At 43.5% G+C, this 24,081-nt stretch overlaps 1 protein-coding gene across 2 annotated transcripts in view; it reads right to left on the bottom strand.

The window, feature by feature from the left end:
* SGK1 (serum/glucocorticoid regulated kinase 1) overlaps nucleotides 1-24,081 on the bottom strand; it is a 192,701-nt gene that overhangs the window by 10,370 nt on the left and 158,250 nt on the right. The gene's annotated exons all lie outside the window — the stretch shown is intronic.

Here is a 24,081-nt window from a genome sequence, read left to right on the forward strand (position 1 = left end):
ACTTCCATCCTCTTTCTGCAGCAGGAGGAGACAGATGGGCTCCTGAGTTTATCGTTTAAAAGAACAGAGTGGAGTTGTTGAGACTGGCGTTCCCTGCCCACCGGATAGCGGACGGGTGGAACAGGCGCCCCCTGTCCAATCCTGGCATCTAAATACTTCCGAACAGGAAAAAGAGAGATATATCGGGCTCTCCCTCCCCCCATGTCTCTTGCCCGGTTGTAGCCTACTGAGGTGTCTTTTCCTCCCTCGCTGTCTCTCCCTGCGCACACAATAGGCACATGTCCCCCGTCTGGAGACAGAGCCGCCAGCGTGTTCTTCGGCACAATTGCAGCCGCTGCGTCATTGCCACTTGGCCAGTAGGGGGCGATCATGCTTTCTTCCGTGGAAGAAGAACCATAAAGCATGGCTAGCGTGGGATTTTTAAATACTGCTGTAATCAATCCCCAATGGTAATCCGTACATGGCAGATTTTCGAACGGGGAAGCTGTGCTCCTTAAGGCCGAGGAAAAGACACGTTTGTTTCTCTTTTTTCAGTGGATCGTTTTCACTAAGGACTCAGTGAAGGTTTAGAGCTGTCTATCGTGCACTGATTTTCAGCTTGTCTCTTCAATTTTGGCTTAATCCCAAAGGAAAATAACCCAGAGAGAAACAAAATCAACAGATTGCCACTCCCTCTGCTTAGATGGCATAGTGATGGGTGCATATAATAATACAGGTTAGACATGTCTCTATATTTAGTTTCCAACACAATTAATCCTTCCTCATTTTAAAAGACCTGTCTAATCGTCTGCCAATACCTATTTTAAAATTATATTTCCATCACAAAAGTCTTGAATTTTATGTAGGAATATGCACAATCACTTATATGAGAGAAATTCTTATTTTTTTAGAATTCACACAGCATTCCCAACCCCAAGCAATCAAAAACCAGGAGTCTGGTCCCTGCAAAATCCTGAGATTGATTTAGGAATCATGAGATTTTTTTTAAGTAACTGTACCGTTCCTTTTGTTTCTCTTCTAGTTTTTGAGCCTCAGGATATGTCTGCAGCAAAAAACAAAACAAAACAAACAAACAAACAAAAAAACCTGGGGCTGGCCTGTGCCAGCCAACTCAGGTTCCCGGGGCTCAGGCTGTGGGGCTGTTTCATTGCTGTGTAGGCTTCCAGGCTTGGGCTGGAGCCTGAGCTCTGAGACTCTCCCACCTTGCAGCCATAGCCCTGCAAGTCTGAGTCATCTAGCACGAGCCAGCCTGGGTGGGTGGCTGGGTGTCTAGTTGCTGTGTAGACATACCCTTAAAGTACACTCAGGTCACGTATTACATAATGGCTAGAAACTTACTTTAAAAAAGAAAACTGAGATTTTTATGTAATTACAATACTACAGGAGTTGGTGTTTGAGAAAAAACATCAATTACCTAGAGCCTTGCAATAAAATAATGAGAGTTGGTAACACTGTGTAGGCCATTGGTGGGGGATAGGAATGTACTTGCTACAAACTAGATAAAGCAAAAGAGCCAAATAAAGAGCATAATGCTCACACTTCTAGATCACCTCCATCTGAGGGCCTGAAAGCTCTTGACAAATAGTGACTTAAGACTCCTGAACTAATACAGTATTCATTTTAACAGGTAAGGTGCTAATGTTTTCGTATTTACAGAATTGTCAGACCAAAAAACCCCCAAAACCATGGATTACTCAATTAATAGCAGAAATAGAATTGATTTGATTTGACTGTAATATTATAAGCATGTCATAAAACAGGACTTTTTCAAATAAGTGTATCTCATGTCAAAGTATCAAATGGATATTGTTGTTGTTATTGTCATGCCTAAAGGCCAGGATCAGGACTGGGACTCCATTGTACTGAGCTCTCTGAAACATATAGCAAGACATGGTCTCTAAAAAGCTTGCAATCTTATTTGAAAAGAAGGCATAACAAATAGGTTTAGCAATCAATAGAAGGGAGAACGAAGCAGAGGACAAGGGTAGCAGTGATAGCATCCCACTATTACATAGCTTAGCTGATGCACAATTTAAATACAATAAAGATGTGATGCAATTTGTCCCACTGAATGAACACACAGTTTACATTTAAACAAGAACTGTTCCCTTGCTTTGGGCTAGAGACCAATGCAGTTGAAAGCATCCTCTGCAGCTGTTGGAAGCTATAGGCTTCTCACATTAGAGCAAAAAGAAAAGGAGTACTTGTGGCACCTTAGAGACTAACCAATTTATTTGAGCATAAGCTTTCGTGAGCTACAGCTCACTTCATCGGATGCAGTGTTTCTCAAATGCAGCCACCGTGGTAGCTGTGTGTGGCCACCAGCGACTTTTTTTGTGGCCATGACAACTTCCTGGGCTGGGGTGGGGGTAAAAGCAGTAGCCTCTCCTCTTCCTATTGTTCCTGTATGCAACTTGGTGTTTGCTTGCACTGCCAGCAGGGAACGGTGCCCTGAGCTGCCTCTGGAGACATGGGGCACAATGCTGGAAGAACCTTGGACTCTGCAAGTGGCCAGTGAGTTCCCGACCCACCTTTCCAGGGCATTGGGGCTCCAGCCATGGGGCTTTGGGCCCTGGTCACAGGGAGGTGGGACTCAACACCCAGCTCCTCATCGTTAGGGTGACCATATTTCCCAAAGAGAAAACAGGACACCACATGGGGCTAGCCTGAGCTCTCCCCACCTTCCCTGTGAGGGGCTGGTCGGAGCCACTCGCCTGAGCCCCGCTTTGGGCTAGCCCAAGCCATTTGCCCAAGCTCTGCCTACCCCCTATGGAGGGCTGGTGTCACTGCTCACTCAAACCCCGCCTGCCCCCGACCAGAGCCCTGCCTCCCCACCTGCCTGGAGCTGGCATCGCCACTCCCCCACCCTGCCCTGCACATTCCTCTCCACCCCACTTTTGCCAAAAAAGTCGGGATGGCTGGACCAGGGCTTTAAAAAGGACTGTCCTGGCCAAAACGGGACATATGGTCACCCTACTCATCGCCCCAGCCTCTGCTGCCTCTCTTCCCACATCCAGTGCTGGGGCTGAGCCTGGGCGCCTGTAGGCTTGGCATGTCATAGCCAAGGCACTTCAGTTACCAGTCCCGACGCAGGCAGCAGGAGGCTTATGTTTGTTAATAACCCTTTTCACAGCCTCCCAGCTAGCTAGAAAGTCTGCTGTGATGTCTGCACTAGTATATGTGCATATTTTTTCCCTGAAGTTAATTATTTTAGGAAAACATGTCAGAGCGGCCACCAGCAAGAGTTGGTGGCTGCACTCTGAGGCCACCAAAAAATTTGTCATGAGACCCCTACCTCAGAGGATGCTCACTATTTAGAGGGCTATTTCCCGTACAACATTACTATTTAATGCTGGTTAGTCATGGTAAGCCTGTCCTTGACTGCCCTTTCCCCAGGGAAGCTCATAGCCTCCACCCAGCCAATATGACAACTTGGCTCCTGGGAATGATGCTAATAAATAGATTGGCCTCTCCTCTCCTTGAGCTGCTGTGCAACTCCCTCCCTCCCTCGCCATTTAAGCCCCAGTTCAGAAAAGGATTCAAATGAGGTATGAATCATGTCCTTTGTTTTTAGGTTCTAAGCAGCTTGATTGAACTGTACCTAGAATAGTTTGGCCTTCTGTGAAGGAGACAGTGCAAAATTCTGCAGATATTTTCTGCAATATCATGCCCTATGTGTTAACTGCACAGAGATAGAGTCTAGGCCTTGGTATGGCTTGCTCTTCAATTACATTAATAATATCATTGGCTCTGGACACTACAAGCAGCGATTGCTCTTCTATTGCCCTCTCTTCTCTGAAGTAAAAGCTGAAAGTTTTAATCTGCTTACTGTAAGTCCCTGCTGAGCACGCTCTCATCTCTGACCTTATAATTTAGTTTCAGGTGCAGCAACCAAAACTCTCAGTCCAGCATTTCAGGCTGCCCCCTGCAAATGATGTCAAGTTGCAGCAAATAGATAGGAACAATATAATGGCTTTGATAATAACCCCAACAGCTGTTTAAACTCAGGAGATTTAGGATGCTGCCAAAAGGTTGCTGGACTTCTTTTTGACAGGGAGGTCATTGGTTTAAACTCCTATTGAGCTGACTGGATGGAACACCACCAATTGATTTCAGTGTTGTGTTTTGCCAAACATAAATTTTGTCCATTTTTTATTTCACTTTTCTGCTACTCTCAGAGCAGGTTTACTGCACTGTCAATAAGAGGCTCTAATGCCAAGGGATTATACTCACAGCATTGTGAAGTGATGAAATGCCGTATTGAGGGAAAAGCAATTCCCTTCTTTGTAGAAAGCAGTCAAAAATTACAGCCTTTTAGATACACTGACCTGTAGTTAAAACAGCTGATAAATGATATCTCTAATTTCCATTTTAATTGCAGTATACTGATTTGATTCTATTCTCTATAGCAGGGGTGGCCAACCTGAGCCTGAGAAGGAGCCAAAATTTACCAATGTACATTGCCAAAGAGCCACATTAATAAGTCAGCAGTCCCCCATCAGCTCCACCACCACCAGTCCCAACACCTCCCACCCACCGGCTGCCCCACTGATCAGCGCCTCCTCCTCCCTCCCCACACTTCCCGACCAGTGGTTTTATGGCATGCAGGAGGCTCTGGTGGAGAGGGGGAGGAGCAAGGGCATAGCAGGCTCAGCAGAGGGGGCGGAAAGAGGTGGAGTGGGGGCAGGGCCTATGGCAGAGCCAGGGGTTGAGCAGTGAGCACCCCCGGCACATTGGAAAGTTGGCGCCTGTAGCTCCAGCCCCAGGGTGGATGCCTAGACAAGGAGCCGCATATTAACGTCTGAAGAGCTGCATGCGGCTCCGAAGCCACAGGTTGGCAACCCGTGCTATATAGGTTGTTATATTGCCCTCATCACCACAGTATGTGAATGCCTTCCAGTAGTGCATAAAGTGATATGATGTGTGTCACACGTGGGCCATTCTCTTTCCCATCTTCTCCCCAGGGGAAGAATTATGTGGTCAATGTTGTGTTTTGTATTGGTAGGATTTTTTTTTTAAATGTACAGGCTGCTTTCTATATGTATACGCTGGAGAAGATAATGCTGAGGAACGGTGCATGGCACTTGAAGTGGAATGTCATGAGGTCTGTCCTCCTTAGTTCCAGAGGTAGTTCATTCCACAGTCTCAGACTAGTTCACTAGAAAGTTCTGTCTTCTGCACAGATGAGCTTTACCCTGATAGTAGACTATGTTGATAATTCACCCATAGTAATAAGAAAGAGAGGGTTGTAGAAAGAGCTGCTCTGTATGGTTTACTATGAGTTGCCCTGGCTGGATTACTAAAAGTCTATACACTACAGTATAACCTGACCTGCTTAGTGTCTGTCCATCCTCACCCCACCCCTGCAAAAAACAAAAAGTGGGTTGGGTGAGTGATATCTGAATAAATTACTCCCATTATGACCCTATAATAATGGCCTACATTTGGGGAGAATTTGACCTTAGCAGAATTCAACACCACTATTATAGTAAAGAAACAAAAAGCATATATAGATGGACAGATGATAAAAGGAGAATGGTCAGAAAAAATAAAGACTCTTAATTATGCCAAGAACTATCTTTCCTCTCCTCTTGGTCCAAACACAACCTGAGCTGAGCAACTGACATGTAGTATGTTCTGAAGAATAAGTAGTGCACCATGTATAATTTTGCAAATCTGGCACTTAGGTTTTTCTGTTCATATTTATCAGCAGCCGCATTTGAAAGCTATTAACAGAGATGTATAATAGTCCTTTTCTGTTAGGGCTATGATGCTAAAGAAGTTTCTCCTGCACCTTTCGCTTGATACATATATGCTAAAATACAAATGATAGCTAATCTAATCTAGCTATCTATTTGTCTATCTCCCCACTTATCTGCCAGTCTAGGGTTTCACAGGGTGTCTGTTACCATGGTATCTCAGTGTCTTTTATGTACACACAAAAACCTATCATCACTATTTTATAGCATTATCTTAAAAGAAAGGTATCCCTTTAGGCCTGTAAGCCCTCCAGCAACACAGAAGTTGAGTTCTGACTAAACGCCTTAGTGAGCAAGTCAGAGGAAGAAGAGGTTTCAGAGTAGCAGCCGTGTTAGTCTGTATTCGCAAAAAGAAAAGGAGGACTTGTGGCACCTTAGAGACTAACCAATTTATTTGAGCATAAGCTTTCGTGAGCTACAGCTCACTTCATCGGATGCATTAGCAATTTTTGCTAGAGGTAGATATAGCGGACTCTTCACTTGTCAATACACCTTGGGTTTTCTCTGTCTCTAGCAGAATATGGGAATAAAGACAGGCTGAATTTATCCATTTTTGATACTCTCTACTCTTACACTTGTCACTTTTTTAGACCTTGAAATTTCTAGAAGATTCTCTTCCAGGAAAAGTAACAGGCCATTTGGGAGGAAGGAAGGTAGATGATGAATAAATGAAACACAGTATTTTATTTATCAGAATATCCTTCCAGTGATCCACAATACAGATCAAATTTGCTTTTTGGAGTACAGCTACACTGCAAAAAAAAAAAAAAAAAAACCTGCAGCATCGAGTCTCAGAGCCTGGGTCAGCTGATTAGGACTGTGATGGCTCAGGTTGCTTGGCTAGAAATTGCAGTGGAGATGTTTAGACTCAGACTGGAACTGAGGCTCTGAAACTGTCTCCGCCCCTTGCAGGGTTTCAGAGCCTGGGCTCCAGCCCAAGCCAAAATAGCTACACTGCAATTTTCAGCCTTTCAGCCCAAGCCCTAGATCTTGAGTCAGCTGACCCGGGCCAGCCATGGCTGTGCCACGGGTCTTTTATTGCAGTGTAGATATATCTTTGGTTACACTGGGCCATTGAATTCAGTGGTGTTACTCCAGTTATATATCAGTGTGATCAAGAGCAGTTTCTCCAGATTTACACTAGTGTAACTGAGAGCAGAAGAATTTGGTCCTTTGTATAGGAAGGAAGGAGTGTTACTTCTGTCCTAGGCAAGTGGATCAAATAATGTAGCCAACCTACATATACTTGTGTGAGCATTAAGGAGTCCCTTCAGATAGGTTGAAGAAGTTATCAAAACTGGGATCAGCATCACATATGGCTATTCCAGAAGCTTCATACATAAAGGTTGTGGAGTTATATTGTAACACATCCTGATGAAACTCAGGTTTTGGCAAGATTTTTCCTACTGTCTATCTACTTACAGAGCAAGAACAAATACGAGTGCCTCTCAACATTCCTGTGAGGTAGGGAAGCACTTAAGAACATAAGTTCCACTGTTTGTCAATGAGATTTTGGGTATGTCTACACTATGAAATTAGGTCGAATTTATAGAAGTCAGTTTTTTAGAAATCGGTTTTATATATTCGAGTGTGTGCGTCCCCACAGAAAATGCTCTAAGTGCATTAAGTGCATTAACTCGGCGGAGCGCTTCCACAGTACCGAGGCTCGCGTCGACTTCTGGAGCGTTGCACTGTGGGTAGCTATCCCACAGTTCCCGCAGTCTCCGCTGGAATTCTGGGTTGAGATCCCAATGCCTGATGGGGCTAAAACATTGTCGCGGGTGGTTCTGGGTACATATCGTCAGGCCCCCGTTCCCTCCCTCCCTCCGTGAAAGCAAGGGCAGACAATCGTTTCGCGCCTTTTTTCCTGAGTTACCTGTGCAGACGCCATACCACGGCAAGCATGGAGCCCGCTCAGCTCACTGTCACCGTTTGTCTCCTGGGTGCTGGCAGACGCGGTACTGCATTGCTACACAGTAGCAGCAACCCATTGCCTTGTGGCAGCAAACAGTGCAATAGGACTGGTAGCCGTCATCGTCATGTCCGAGGTGCTCCTGGTTGCCTGTGTGAGGTCGATCAGGAGCGCCTGGGCAGACATGGGCGCAGGGACTAAATTTGGAGTGACTTGATCAGGTCATTCTCTTTAGTCCTGCAGTCAGTCCTATTGAACTGTCTTATGGTGAGCAGGCAGGCGATACGGATTGCTAGCAGTCCTATTGCATCATCTTCTGCCGGGCAGGCAAGAGATGAGGATGGCTAGCAGTCCTATTGTACCATCTTCTGCCGAGCAGCCCTGAGATGTGGATGGCATGCAGTCCTTCTGCACCATCTGCTGCCAGCCAAAGATGTAAAAGATAGATGGAGTGTATCAAAACAAGAAATAGACAAGATTTGTTTTGTACGCAACCCCCCCCCCCCTACATATAGGGGACTCATTCCTCTAGGTCACACTGCAGTCACTCACAGAGAAGGTGCAGCGAGGTAAATCTAGCCATGTATCAATCAGAGACCAGGCTAACCTCCTTGTTCCAATAAGAACAATAACTTAGGTGCACCATTTCTTATTGGAACCCTCCGTGAAGTCCTGCCTGAAATACTCCTTGATGTAAAGCCACCCCCTTTGTTGATTTTAACTCCCTGTAAGCCAACCCTGTAAGCCGTGTCGTCAGTCGCCCCTCCCCGCTTCAGAGCAACGGCAAACAATCGTGCATCTGAGTTGAGAGTGCTGTCCAGAGCAGTCACAATGGGGCACTCTGGGATAGCTCCTGGAGGCCAATACTGTCGAATTATATCCACAGTACCCCAAATTCGACCCGGCAAGGCCGATTTAAGTGCTAATCCACTTGTCAGGGGTGGAGTAAGGAAATCGATTTTAAGAGCCCTTTAAGTCGAAATAAAGGGCTTCATCGTGTGGACGGGTGCAGGTTTACATCGATTTAACACTGCTAAATTCGACCTAAAGTCCTAGTGTAGACCAGGGCTTTGACTCCTTAGTGCCTAAATCCCTCTAAAAAATTAGATTTGGACCTCTTTGCAATGCTGAGTGCAGCGGTGCCTAAATACCTTTAAAAATCTGGGCCAAAGGTCAGATAAGAAATCTGCAGCAGAACCAGGAATTGAGCATAGGTTTCCAGAGGCTCAGTCTGATGGCTCAGCTACTAGACCCTCTTCTTTCTTTTCTCGTGTCTGAACTAATATCCTCTGGACTTCAGAGAGTACACTTCTCACAGGCCACAGTTAAAAGCTTTGTGAGTGAGGTATTGTTAATGATTGTGAGACTAGCTTCAGGCAAGCCTACTGCTGCTGCTCCACACAAGTTCCTTCCCTGTCAATGTATCTACTACTATGCTTCTCCACAGGGACTACCAACCATGATGAAATACACTGGCAATATAGAGGATAAGGCATCAAACTCGTTTTTGCTTGTGACTCAAGGAAGGATTTGAACCCCACAGATGAAGGTATGGTGCATCCACACAACCTTACCACCTACCTACCACCATATTCAGTATTTATATAGCACTGTTAACTGATGGTGTCACCACCACTCACAGTATGGCAGACCACTGTTGCCAAGCGAGTGCTTTTTCCATGCTGTTTTATCACCACAAAGAATTAAAACAGCAGAAAAACAAAAAAGGTTTCATATATACTCATAAAAACAAAGAGATCCATCTGTACAAATCTGTACTGTGGGCTTCCTTTCTTTTACTTTCTGTTTCTAACCTTCTGTCCTGTTCTTACACTAACTACTATGGATTTTTCTTTGTAGAATTTCAATTAGGCTAAGATGTTCAGACTTGGGTTAGTTAAGTTTGACACCTAAATACAAAAAGAATAATTGAGACCTAAATAAAAGTTGTCTGATTTTCATTGATTCTAAGAGGAGCTGTGGGTGCTTGGAAACCAGGCTACTTTTATGTAAATGCCTGAATATAGATTTGTGCTGAACTTGGGTATCCAAGTTTGGACATGCTGGCCTTAGCGTTCATAGATTCATAGATTTTAATACCAAAAGGAACCACTGGATCATTTAATCTGACGTGTATAACACAGGCCATAGAATTTCATCCAGTTCCTCTTGTACCAAACCCAATAACTTAGCTTCTGAGGGCCCTTGGCCCTTTCCCCTAGCTCTCAAGCTTGACTATCACAAAACTTCCCACCTGTTCAGGTATGGAAAGCAGGAGGGTTTAACAAAGCACTGACATCCTACAGACATGTAATTGACCAACATGCTTAATGAGTGTGCAAAGCACACAACATGCATAACGCTACTATCCTTACACATAAGTGGTGTGTTGCCATCTTTACCTGATACCAAGAACCCATATTTGGAAGTAAGCCACTCTCCAAATTAATGCTGAAAGTTCTGCAACAGATTCACCTCATTGTTGTTTCTCCCTCTCCCCCACCCCCTGAAAAAATCTGTAGAGCTTTTTTTTTTCTTTTTACAGAAGACATTTATATTGGAGGAACTAGATAAAGCAGGTCTGGCAGACTACAATACTTCTGACTATGCTGTGACTGATACATAATCCTCAATTTGACACTAATCCATATACCTGTGGTGAGGTGAACATAGCACTTCCCTGCTCTGGCTAGCTGAATATCACTCATTGCTCTTCCATACCATACAGCTTAATAAAGCTGTAGAATAGTCTATTAAAGAAAAATTTGCTAGCAGAATGTGGTAATGAGAATCAGCTACAGGCATCCAGTGTTCTGAATAGTTTTCTGAAGAGATTGACTGTTAAAATGCTAGAGAGACGAGATGGGTGAGGTAATATCTTTTTTTGGACCAACTTCTGTAGTCCCGCCTCATCTCTTTAATATCCTGGGACCAACACGGCTACAACTACACTGTTAAAATGCTGGGGAGGTTCCTGACTGCCAGCCAAATGAATGCCTAGGAATGGTGCAGTATAATCTTAGCACTTTCCATTTGGAGATCACACAGAACTTTACAAATATAGGTAAACATTATTAACCCCAAGTTACTGATGACAAACTGATGCATTCAGAGGTTATGCAAATTACTCAAGGTCTCACAGCAAATTAGGGATTGAACTCAGGAGTCTTGGCTAGTCTGGTACCCGCCGCTTACATATGAATTAGCCAAACCAACAGGTTAAATGGGCTTCCAGGGGGTTAACGGTGGCAAAGCCTATCCACAATTCAGACGCATGATGAAATTCATGCAGATGAAGGTTTCAATAGAATTTTACAGAATACTGCTAACACCATTCATAATAATTTTCACTTACATGTTTTTCATCCAAGGATCTCAAAGGCCTTTACAAAGTCAAGTATTAATATACACATTTCAAAGATGGGGAAACAGAGGCACAGAGAAGCTAAATGACTTGCTTAAAGTCAAATACCAATTCTGTGGCAGAGTTTGAAGGCTCCCATTCCGATGTTAAACCTCCCTACTAGATGGCTGTTCACATGAGATTTTGGCTGCATCCAAAGCAGAACAATAAAACAGGCTCTTGCTGATCTTGCTGAATCAAAACCCATTCTGCCCTCACAATTCAAAAAGATTCAAATTCCACTTTTGACCCATCTCTAATTTCAAGACTTACACCTTTTGACAAAATTACCCTTTGGGTAAGAAATTATCAGATCACAAGTGACTTTCTTTGGAAAATTTGATAAAATTCGATTTGGTTATTTCTGAGATATGAGAGTGTGAAAACATACAAAGTCAAATGGAAACAAGTAACAGATTTGCCTGTGTAGTTCAGTTTTAGACTATACCTTATCTGTTTGAAGACTGGTAATAAATGGTAGTGAAATAACCCAACCCTATCTGTAGGTAAATCCCTTAAAACCTTCTTCCAAACCGCATTCATCCTGTCTTTAGTGTTTCATGTGAATCTGTAAGCAGTCATGTGAGCATCTGTAATTATTGCTGTGATGCTTTACTAAATATTTATTGTAAACATATATATCAGCACAGTTTATTTCATCTGAACAGTATCCACAGTACTTCTGACTCTTTTTGAAGTCATGCTGATGAAAGATCTGGGATCATGCTATCCCCAGAGCATTCACCTCAGTTATTTGAGGAATGTTTGTGTTTTGAAGTTGCAACCACAACTAGAGCACTTTCACAGTTCTTTGGCCAGATGACTTGAATCAGAGTAACATAAAAACACTTCTGTTCATGCTCTTGTATTAATTAAGAAGGTTATTACGTGTACGGTAGGGATGTAAGGATCAGTAATCTCATTCATTAGAGATAGGCTAGTGGGAAAATATGATTACAAAACTGTAACTGGAGGGTAATGATCTCATAAACTGTGAGTACTGATATCATTGATAAAATTAGCAGCACCCATCTCTGTTTTTTAAATTCCTCCTAATCCATATGATGCAGAGTAAATTCATGTTTAGTATCAACTGTAGTGTTTTTAAATATTAAGGGATGTTGTGATAGCAGGGCCTCAGAACCCCTGCATGTAAGTTCAGTTCATTGCTTAAACTCATCTCTGACAGGGATAAGAAGAAACTTCTCCTATGTGGGTTATGTAGTGTTGTTCTAGCCATGTGGGTCCCAGGATATTAGAGAGACAAGGTGGGTGAGATAATACTTTTATTGGACCAACTTCTGTTGGTGACAGAGGCAAGCTTTCGAGCTTACATGGGTGTACGTTTCCCAGACCTGAAGAAAAGCTCTGTGTAAGCTTGAAAGCTTGTCTCTCTCACCAACTGATGTTCGTCCAATAACAGATATTACCTCACCACCTTGTTTCTCATGACTTGGGTTCACTGTTTCTTCCCTCCTCAGTGAAAGGAAGGCACTTTCTGGAGTGAAAACTAATGACATTACGACAGGTTTCAGAGTAACAGCCGTGTTAGTCTGTATTCGCAAAAAGAAAAGGAGTACTTGTGGCACCTTGGAGACTAACCAATTTATTTGAGCATAAGCTTTTGTGAGCTACAGCTCACTTCATCGGATGCATACTGTGGAAAATACAGCAGATGTTTGTTTTTATACACACAAATCATGAAAAAATGGGTGTTTAGAGACTAACAAATTTATTTGAGCATAAGCTTTTGTGAGCTACAGCTCACTTCATCGGATGCCAGCAGGAGAGTGGGGGGGGGGGAGAGAAAACCTTTTGTAGTGATAAACACCCATTTTTTCATGATTTGTGTGTATAAAAACAAACATCTGCTGTATTTTCCACAGTATGCATCCGATGAAGTGAGCTGTAGCTCCCGAAAGCTTATGCTCAAATAAATTTGTTAGTCTCTAAGGTGCCACAAGTACTCCTTCTGTTTTTGCTAAATCCTGCAGACAGTTATATATGTGCTTAACTTTAAAGACATGAACAGTTTCATTGACTTCAATATAATTATTCACATGCTTATGGTTAAGCATGTGTACAAGTGTTGTAGGATAGAGGTCTTAATCTGTAACTTTATCATTATACACATGCTTTTTCAGTAGTTATGCAAATGAAATCTTTGTTCAAACTCCGCTCACATGCTTTTTCTGCCTCTATCTGCAGACACCCATTGCCTTTCATGTAGAAAATGTCCTTTTATAGTTTCTAACTCCTTCCTGGGAAAAAATTCACTTATTTTAATCTTAGATGTATGAAGCATTTTAGATTTTAATCTTCGATGTATGAAGCATTCTGGACATATGGCTGTAAGCAATAGTTTTTCATATTCCTGTAATTATTTCTTGTGGTGCATGTAATACACTGTTGTTTGTATAACTGTATATTAAAAGCTACAATATTTCTGCTGCTGTTTTAATATGAAGCTAATGATTATATGCATTGAGTTTTATGCAGATAAGAACTTGGCTTCCACAGTAATTATCTTCTGACAATGATATTTCCAGTGACGTGATAGGTTAAATGAGAAATATAAAATATCTCGGGTAAATTGAGCAATTTGATTCCAACCATATAAATATCTCATTATAACAGCAGAGTTTGGAATTCATTTGCCTAATCAATGAATTATTATCCATATGTCTACCTGCAAGCACCCTTGCTGATTGGCAAGGTGTATATAGTACATATCTTTCAAACTATTTGTAGTGAAATGATTATTTACATAATTTAAAATTACTACTTTTTAATGTGGGCTTCTTAGACCAAATCTCTTGCTCCGCTCTTTGACAGTATTTCAACATTCATCAGTACTACTTTTACATTTCATTTGTAATTTTAAAAGCATCCATTGAGGATAAGTATCAGAAGGGTGGCCGTGTTAGTCTGTATCCACAAAAACAACGAGGAGTCCGGTGGCACCTTAAAGACTAACAGATTTATTTGGGCTTTCGTGGGTAAAAAACCCACTCTTCAGATGCAATCCATTGAGGATGGTTTTTTGCAAATGATTTAGGGCCTTCTCCTTCCCTGTGTGGCTATTCCCATGAAAGGCTCAGAAAGCCCAGTGAGTGTCTACTCAGACTTTGTATTCACAGCTAAAAAAGGTGCATTTTTACCTTGGGGTATCTAACATGTATGAAGAAAAGAAGTACTTGTGGCACCTTAGAGACTAACAAAATTATGAAACCTAACATGTATGAGTTATCCTGAGGTAAAAACACAGTGAAGATCAGGCACTTTAATTTTACCATGTAGGTCCATGCTAGGTGATCTCCTTACTGTCTGTCACTCTGGGGAGTTCTCCACAAGGGCCTTGGTTGTCTGCATTTTAGACTTATTTCCCACTCTTGCTATTTACATTGCCTGCCAATGTGTTTAACACTGTGTTGTCTAGACCTCAGGGCTAAATATTATGGTGCTTCAGAGGCAATGGAGCTGCACCTGTGATTGTAAAAGTGGAAAATTTTAGGAAAGAAAGTCTAGCATGGACACAGCCATCGTGAATGGGAAAAGGAGATAAATGAGTGTTGCATGCAGTGTAGTTGTAACTGTGTCCGTCCCAGGATAGGATATAGAGACAAGGTGGATGAGGTAATATCTTTTATTGGAACCAACTTCTGTGCGGGAGAAAGACAAGCTTTCGAGCAACATACAGAGCTCTTCTTTCAGTCTAGGAAAGGAACTCCCAGAGTCACAGCAAAATGCCAGATGGGCCAGATTGTTTAGCATACGTAGTTAGCACATATTGTAAGGGACCATTCAAGATAGAGCGACACCACTGCAGTCATAGGACAAAAAGAGAGGGTTAGTAGGTTACAGATTGTTGTAATAAACCATAAATCCAGTGTCTCTCTTCAATACATGATTTCGGGTGTCTAGCAGAGCAATGAATTTAAATTCCCAGTCCCAGACCCTTTTTGTCCTATGACTGCAGTGGTGTTAACAGGCCACTCTTCCTTAAATGGTCCCTTACGATATGTGCTAACTACTTATGCTAAACAATCTGTTCCATCTTGCATTTTAATGTGACACTGAGAGTTCCTTTCTCAGACCTGAAGAAGAGCTTTGTGTAGTTCAAAAGCTTGTTCTCTCACTAACAGAAGTTGATCCAATCAAAGATTTAACTCACCCACTGGGTCTCTAATAAGTGAATGTTGACAGGATTTGAGGTGGGGGGAAGATATTGTGTAGACTGGTGATAATCCTGGTCCACCCAAGCATTTCTTTGGCAGTTAACTTAACGAGGTGATAACAAAACCCACACCCCTGAGATAAGCCATCCTCCCAAAAAAGCAAAGCGAAACAAAACAAGATAAAAAAACCCAAATGATTTTATCAGTATGAATAAAAATTATATCCCTTCTCAGGTACTCAGGTTTCACTCTCATGTCATAAACCAGCCTTTCTCAAACTTTTGAGAGCTGAGCTCTGTCACAGAGTCACCGGGGTGATGCTCTGAAACTACTCCGTATGAAACCAGCCAGGACTCTGGGGGAGCATGCCTCCTCTCTCTGAACATACTGTCTTTAGGGCAAGAAGCTTACACAGCTTTGACCTCCCTGGGTCTGACCTCGGAGCATTCAGCATCCCCTTCCACACCGTGCGCTTCCCGCAGTAAGTCTGCTCAGGCAGGGCTCCTGGGAAAGCCAGAGGACCCTGCACCCCAACGCCGCAGTCAGACGTGACTCTCAGCCAGCGTAAAATGGAAGGTTTATTAGTCAACAGGAGCACAGCATAGAACAGAATTTGTTAGCATAGAAATCAGTGACTTTCAGCCAAGTCCATCTTGGGGAGTCGTGGGTCAGAAGCCCTGGACTCCCCCTCTTCCAGTCCCCCTCAAGCAGACTGACAGCTTCCAGCAACCAGACCTCAGACACCCCGTTGCTCCTCCTCCTTGTCTTTGTCTTGCTTCCTGGGCAAAGGGGCACCTGGTCCTCACCTGGTTGCATCCCCCTCCTGGGTCTCAGGTTACGAAGGGCGCCGGTCATAGCATATGTACAGGCAGCTGGAGCAGCCTCACCTGCCCCAGAGGTCTTAGCCAAAGTCACATGCCCCTATTCCCACCACCAAGGCATTGGTGCAGCCCACAGGGAAACTGAGGCACACACAGTATTCATGCAAAACAGTAAAACCCACATAGGCTCAACAGTAAGATTCATACAACATAACAAGGGAAAATCCCCACTTTGTCACAAACTCCCTTTCAAGAAATCTATCTGAGGCCCCCATAAATATACATAGGTATGCACACCATCACTGCAGTGTCAACACTTCACAATCTTTAATGTATTTATTCTGACAACAGGTCTATGAGATAAGGGAATGTTGTTAGCCCCATTTTACAGATGGGGAACTGTGACACAGAGACTAAGGCTAGTTCTATACTAGAAACGTTGGCTGGGTATAGCAGTGTTGGTTAGGGATGTGATTTTTTTGGTGACATATCTATATTGGCACAAGCCTTGGTGTAGATGCAGTTATACTGGCATAAAGCTTCTTTTGCTACTACAGTTCATTTGCTGAATCAGTATAACCCGTTCTGGCAAAAGTACTTTTTTGCTGGTGTAAACTGTGTCTACGCTAGGAGAGTTTGTCAATCCAGCTATACTGACAAACCTTTTCTAGTGTAGACCTGGCTTAAGCAATTTGCCACTTGCAGGCCCCCTGTGCAATTCCACCATGTGTTGGAATTGCATGGGGGATGTGTATACATCTTCCGTGCTCTATCCTGGCTAGTTCTTCACTCCTCCTCCTGCTACGCCAACCTTTGAAAAATGCTGCCATAAACCTAACTGTCCTACAAAGACTTTTCCAGGGAAAAACAAGGTAGACAAGTCTTGAATTTATAATGTTTTTAGGCCTTCTCCATTGTAAGGAAACCAAAAGGGCGCTCACTCACTTTCGTTTCCCTGACACATTGCCTTTAAAAGAAAAAGAATTAAAAGATACAAAATATTGTACCCAATGATTTTTGTTTCTGTTTTTTTCATTCAATATGTCCTTTATTTTTATGGAGTTTTAATAGCTCATTTTTTATTATTTCTTCAGTTCCCTATAAAATACATTTTAGAATTGCAATAGATCATTTTATGACATCAGTTATGCAATTTAACTGACCATCCAGGAGACTCATGGCATTAACCTTCCCTCTGCATCACAGTTCTCCAACAGTCATTGCATATTTCTCTTGCAAGTGCCTTTGTGATTGATTGCTTAGCTACACACTGCACAGCAGGGTTACGAATGATGCCTGTCATTCTGCTCCTAAAAAATGTAACATCCTCAAATAACGGCTGGAGCTTTATTTACTGGTAAGCTTCCAGATCTCAGCTGCCTTTCCAATAGATTTACCAGAAGAAGTGTGTGTGGGGCGGGGAGGGAGTGGGGGGAAATAACTGTTGGGGAGACAGAAACTGGGTTAAAAAAAAATGTTTAATTCAGATACTGGCTGGAAAAAATAAGATTGCTAATAAACATTAGAACTAGAGCAAAGTCGAGATCTGGATCTGAATATCTCCCAAATGTGGGAGGTTTGGTTCAGAGCCATGTCTATAATTAAGATTAAAAGTAAAGTCTTCCCTTCAGCTCTTCACTTGTAGCTGGTTGGTTTCACCACTGATAATAAAGCAATATAGATAACACTTTATTATCAGTTATCATTACACCATACTGGGTCTCTGTTAAATAGGATCAAAGCAGGAAGAAAGTGATGGAACTTTACTCTACCTATGTCCTACACTCTAGACCAGCGTTTCTCAAATGCGGCCACCGTGGCCTCATGCGGTCACCAGTGGATTTCCCTGCTGCCATCGCAGTTTCCTGGGCAGTGGGGAGGGGGAGCATCAGCTCCCCTCCTTCCTCCTGGTTGCTCCTGCATGCGCCACCTCTCTGGAGACACAGGTGGGATACATGGGTGAGGAGGCGATGCGGGGGTGCGAGGAGGCGAGCGGCGAAGCAAGTGGTGGGCAGGAGCCTGGCGGGGGAGTAAGGAGGCAAGCGGCGAGCTAGCAGCAGGGTGAGGAGGTGGGCGGGGGAGCTGGCTGCGGGGGAGGAGGCAAGCGGTGAGGCAAGTGGTGGGGGGGACCTGGTGGGGGAGTAAGGAGGTGCGTGGCAAGCCAGCAGCAGGAGGCAGGCAGGGGGGACTGGCTGTGAGCAGGGAAATGAGGAGGCGAGTGGTGGGTGGGGGACTGAGGAGGGATGCAGGAGGCAAGCAGCAGGTTGGGGGATGAGGGGGCGAGTGGTGGGCACATGGACAGTGGGTGGAGCCCCCTTTTGGGGAGGCTAGCCCCTGACTCCACCCCTTCTTCTTGCACGTGGAGCCCCAAGACCCCTGCCTCACCCTGTGGCTGGAGCCACAAGCCCCTCCCCCCCTCGGCCGGAGGAGCCCCAGGATGGCGAAATCCCCAAGACTGTCCCTCCCTCACACACATAGCCTGGGCCGGCCGAAGCCCTGAGCTCCCGTACCTGCCCAGAGGAGCCCGGGGCCAGCCACAGCTGTGCCTCCCCTCCCCACCTTCCCCAGATCCAAGCCACCCAGATGTGTTTTTCATTATTATTTGGACTTCTGTTATTTCAAAGCATTTTTAAATTTACTTCAGAATTGTTGTACAGACAACCACTTTTACCAAAAAAGCAAAAAGAAACAATAATGAAAAAACCAAGAACGTGTAAAGCACTTTATCTGTGTTTCTATTCTGTCAGGTCCAGTAAAGAATAGGGAATACTGTGCATTATTTTTATCTACTGAGTCTGCAAAAAAAAAAAAAAAAAAAAACGTTCAAAAATAAATTACAATGATTATGATGTATATATGTGCATATTACTTTATTAACTTTACGAAAAATAAATAATTTTAGGAAAAAGTGTCAGTGCGGCCACCGGCAAGAGTTGGTGGCTGCAGTCTAAAGCCACCAAACATTGTGTTGTGAGAACCCCTGCTCTAAATGATCTTCTTTGGCAACTTCTTTTCTCTTCCCTTCTTCCCACGTGCTGCTAATTCCCCAGAAGGCTTATTTTTTGATCTTCTCCTTCCTTCAATCCCTTAGGCTATGTCCACCCTAATGGACTGCTTTACTGGTATAGCTACTTTGGCAAAGCACTCTTTTTTCAACTCAGCTATACTAGTAAAGCTGTGCTTTGACCAATATTGTAACCCCCCCTCCTCCACTCCCGCCCCCCCCCCACCCAACAAAACCAGCTATATTGGTAAAGTGCCAGTAAAACTGCATCTGTATTAAGAGTTTTTGCCAGCTCAGCTACGTTGGTCAAAGAATTACAATTTCTCCTGATTTAGGGTGTCTTCAGTAGCAACGTTAAGCGCTTTAACGGGGCTGTGTAGTCGTGGCACCAGTGCTGGGAGAGAGCTCTCCCAGCACTGTAAAAAAAAACCACCCCCGTGAATGCATCCGATGAAGTGAGCTGTAGCTCACGAAAGCTTAGGCTCGAATAAATTGGTTAGTCTCTAAGGTGCCACAAGTCCTCCTTTTCTTTTTGCGAATACAGACTAACATGGTTGCTACTCTGAAACATGAGGGGAGTAACTCCCAGTGCTGGTGCACAGTCTACACTGTCACTTTACAGCACTGAAACTTTTTTCACACCCCTGAGCGAGAAAGTTGTAGCACTGTAAAGTGGCAGTGTAGACAAGGCCCTTGTCATGCTGGCAGAAGTCTGTAGTGTAGACCAGGCCTTAGATGCTGCTTCCTTCACATTCATCTCAGGCTTGGTCTACACTTGAAAGTTATATTTAGGGACTGCAGTCTTGAACCCCAATCCACAGAGTTCTTAGCACTAGGCACATCTAACCTGCCAGTCAGTGACCTGCTAACAGATCCCAGAATAGAAGCTGAACTCTGACAGCGGACTCCAGTCCTGGGCTCTGATTGATGGAACACTGGAGGTCCAGACAGGTTTCCATTAAACCAAGCATAGGAACAGGAAGTTGTCTATGCAGCTGGGTTCCCGCTGCTTTAGAGTGTTTCCCTTACAGTACCTGCTCCTACTGCCTAACTCTGATCTCCTCGTAACCTGACCCTGCCCACTTCTTTCTGGCATCTGGCTCCTGGTTTGCCCGCTGGCCTGTCTCAGATTCTGATCTGGTAATCTGACTCTGGGTGCTTACTGATGCCTGACTCCCGGTTTGCCCTCTGGCCTTTCTTGGACTCTGACCTTGTAGTATCTGACCTGGCTTGACTCCTTCCCTGACCAGTAGGTCAGACTGTCTACATCTTGGTTGTGACAGTCAGTCAGTGGTGTGGAAAAAAACACACCCCTGACCAACATAGCTCTGCTCACCTACCCCCCAGTGTAGATGCAGCTCTATGTCAATGGAAGAATGCTTCCGTTGATGTAACTCATGTTGTTTGGTGAGGTGATATTCCTGCACAGACAGAAAAATTCCTTCCATCGGTGCAGGCTTCATCTATGTTATGGGCAGATGCCAGCATAGCTATGCTGGTATAGTCTCTGTCATGTAGACACACCCTCAGAGTCCTAAGGGATAATAGGAGGGAAAGTAAAAAAACAGGGTGGAAAAAGAATTATGCTTTAAGGTATATTGGGCTGTAGAACAGGCTCTCAAAGATAGTGGGACATTTAAAGCTGGACTGGAAAAGCACAAGAGGACTGGCTGTAAGGAAAAATCCTTATGTGGCCTCAAGGACTGGTTAAAATGACCTAATAAATCCTTTCAATCTCTAATTTGTATGACACATCCTATCACATTGGATGAGTATGCTAGCTGGATGTTTATACTAAAGCGCTCAGCAGTGAAATAGTTAACAATTCTGACATCTGAACTGTTTGCATTAAAACAAGGAGGAGTCCAGTGGCACCTTAAAGACTAATAGATTTATTTGGGCATAAGCTTTCGTGGGTAAAAACACCACTTTTTCAGATGCATGGAGTGAAAATTAGAGGGAGCCCTCCTCTTCATGTGCCAGTATATTTATGCCTGTATCTGTATTTTCACTCCATGCATCTGAAGAAGTGGGGTTTTTACCCTCAAAAGTTTATGCCCAAATAAATCTGTTAGTCTTTAAGGTGCCACCAGACTCCTCCTTGTTTTTGTGGATACAGACTAACAGGGCTACCCCTCTGATACTTGTTTGCATTAAGTAGTTAACATGCAGTTGAGATGAATGGGGCAATTGACACCTTTGGTTGAGCTTTTTGTCCGTAGACTCAAACATTGAGTTGGTTACTTCTGGCACATAACTGTAACACTTTTTTCCTCCCAACTACAATGGCTAAAACCATAACTTTTCAAATAAAAACCTAAATTGTTTAGAAACTGACAAGTCTCCAAAGAACTTCACTTCCAGACTACAGTTTCTGGCTCACTTCAAGTCTTGCTCAAAACTGATCAACAGCTGATCAGCATGAGGCACATCCTAAACCCCCCTGTAGCTGCAAATTCAAAATCACTTCTCTCTCTTACATGCACATCTCTATCAGAATCTCTTTTTTAGCATGAGCAAACTATTATATACAACAAAAGCTTTATATTAGTTGCAATTAAACTCCATTAGACCTTTGATCTGCCACCATGTTGGTCTGCATGAATGAAGAGCAAATTAATTAAAATATGAAATAATTAACTTTCCTAAATTACAAAATCTGGATTCAAAATGGCATTTGATCTGGTTTATTACATTTTAATTGTTTTTAAAAAATCTTTATGGGAGAAAATGATGGAAAAAATGGGGGGAGGCAAAGGGGACTTGTTCCATTCTGATCTTTAGTCTCAAAATCAAACTCTCAATTTCCACAGCCAAATTTATCAGACCAGTTGTTCCAATGCAAAGAGATAACTGTTTTTTTGCGTTTCAAGCCCTGTAGACTGTCACTCCACACTTCTGGAAATGGAGGAGTTTAGGAATATTTTATATCTCCCACAACAAAATGGAATGATGACTCTAGGGTTTTCCCCATTACCAGCATTTGTGGGAGCATCCGAGTTTTCTCCGAAGTAAGCTGTACTGGTGCAAATTCTGGGTTTCTTTGCATACCACAAGGGCTTGCACTGTGGAGCATCATCAGAGGCTGTAATTGAAGCAAATCCTCAGTTTAGATAAGGCCTCAAAGTATATCACCTCCCTAAACTCTGTCTGCAAGTTGTTCATGAGTGCCTATGGCATTTTCAGTGCACGAGTAGCATCTTCAAGCTATGATAGTTTGCCAAAATACCATCACAAATAATCCATCCCAGTACAGTGACGCAATGTAAGGAGGTAGATGTTTGTCGAAACGCAGGTGCCCGATGGCGGGGTTTGCTTTCATTAGTGGGGGAGATGCAGCTTTGGCAGATCTGGCTGTAGGTGTACAAAGCGGGAGTGCTGCTTCTATGGTAAGTATATAGCCCCTTTTCCCTGATTCTCAGACAGATTGCTGTGGGGGCAAAAGATCTATCTGGCTTTAAAATTAAACCCAATAAGTTTATGGAGGAGATGGTATGATGGGATAACATGGTTTTGGTAATTAAATATTCATGGTAAATAGGCCCAATGGCCTGTGATGGGATATTAGATGGGGTGGGATCTGAGTCACCCAGGAAAGAATATTCTGTAGTATCTGGCTGATGAATCTTGCCCATATGCTCAGGGTTTAGCTGATTGCCATATTTGGGGTCGGGAAGGAATTTTCCTCCAGGGCAGATTGGAAGAGGCCCTGGAGGTTTTTCGCCTTCCTCTGTAGCATGGGGCGCGGGTCACTTGCTGGAGGATTCTCTGCTCCTTGAAGTCTTTAAACCACGATTTGAGGACTTCAATAGCTCAGACATAGGTGAGAGGTTTTAGGCAGGAGTGGTGGGTGAAATTTTGTGGCCTGCGTTGTGCAGGCGGTCAGCCTAGATGATAATAATGGTCCCTTCTGACCTAAATATCTATGAATCTATGACACCCCCCACACATTATGTCCATGTCAGTAAAACATCATGAAGGTTTTTTCTTTCTTTCTCTGGGGCTCCTTGAGAGAGCCTGGAGTGGCCTGTCATGTCCCAGTCCCTTCAATCCGTAGTAATGTCCTGTACATACGCTGAATGCTTCAAAGTTATGTACCCCTGCAGTGCCTTTATAAATTCCAGAGGGCAGAGTGTAAAGTGTCTGTATAATGTTTAGAAATTACAATTTGCCTGGCAGACAGATATGAAATAGAGCCATCTGATATGGTGCAGCACCTGTGGAAAATTTCAGGTGTTACAAAGTAGCAGTCCCTCCTGTTCTGGGATTGTGCTCCAATTATTTGCTCTTCTCTACAGAATACAAACATTCAATTCAAAAATGGAACATTCCATACATTCCCATTGTAAAGATAGCCTTCCATGTGTGCTAGAGAAACTGTCCACAAACAGATGCAAAAGTGGAAACTATGTCCCTCTGTTCAGTGGGCTGTTAACTTCAAAGTCTAGTTGGAATGGGAGCATTAAAATGCCAAGGTTATCAAGCAGTCTATGGAACAAACCCTCAGCTGGAACTGTGGAAAACGGACACTGGAGCTGGTTGTTCACTGGCTTGCACCTTCAGTCGTCATTGACACCTGTGCAAAGTGACTACAAAGCAGATGTAAAACACTACCAAATTAGAATAGCAGCATTCTGCACAGATGTAAATTATTAGGTGCCAAGTATTGGAGAATCGGGCCCTTCCTGGGCAAATGGATGCAAATTATGCCCATTCGGAGTTGCCAACTCTTCTGACTTTTGTCATGATATTTGAGGTTTTCGCTACTGAGATGAACATCAGAAACCCTCTGATCAGCATAAACTGGCAGAATAAATTGTAACAACAAAACAAATGGAGGGATGCAGTGAATAAAAGAGTGTACACTTCAGAGCCATGAACTGATCACTTTGGATTTTACAACATGGGCCAAAAATTCTTCCTGCTCCAGATGCACACATGGAATTCCCATTGTCTTCAATGGGATTTGCACACACATGGCTGAGAGCAGAATCTGGCCCATGT

Source organism: Caretta caretta, chromosome 3 (genome assembly GCF_965140235.1).
Source record: "Caretta caretta isolate rCarCar2 chromosome 3, rCarCar1.hap1, whole genome shotgun sequence".
Lineage (NCBI taxonomy): Eukaryota > Metazoa > Chordata > Testudines > Cheloniidae > Caretta > Caretta caretta.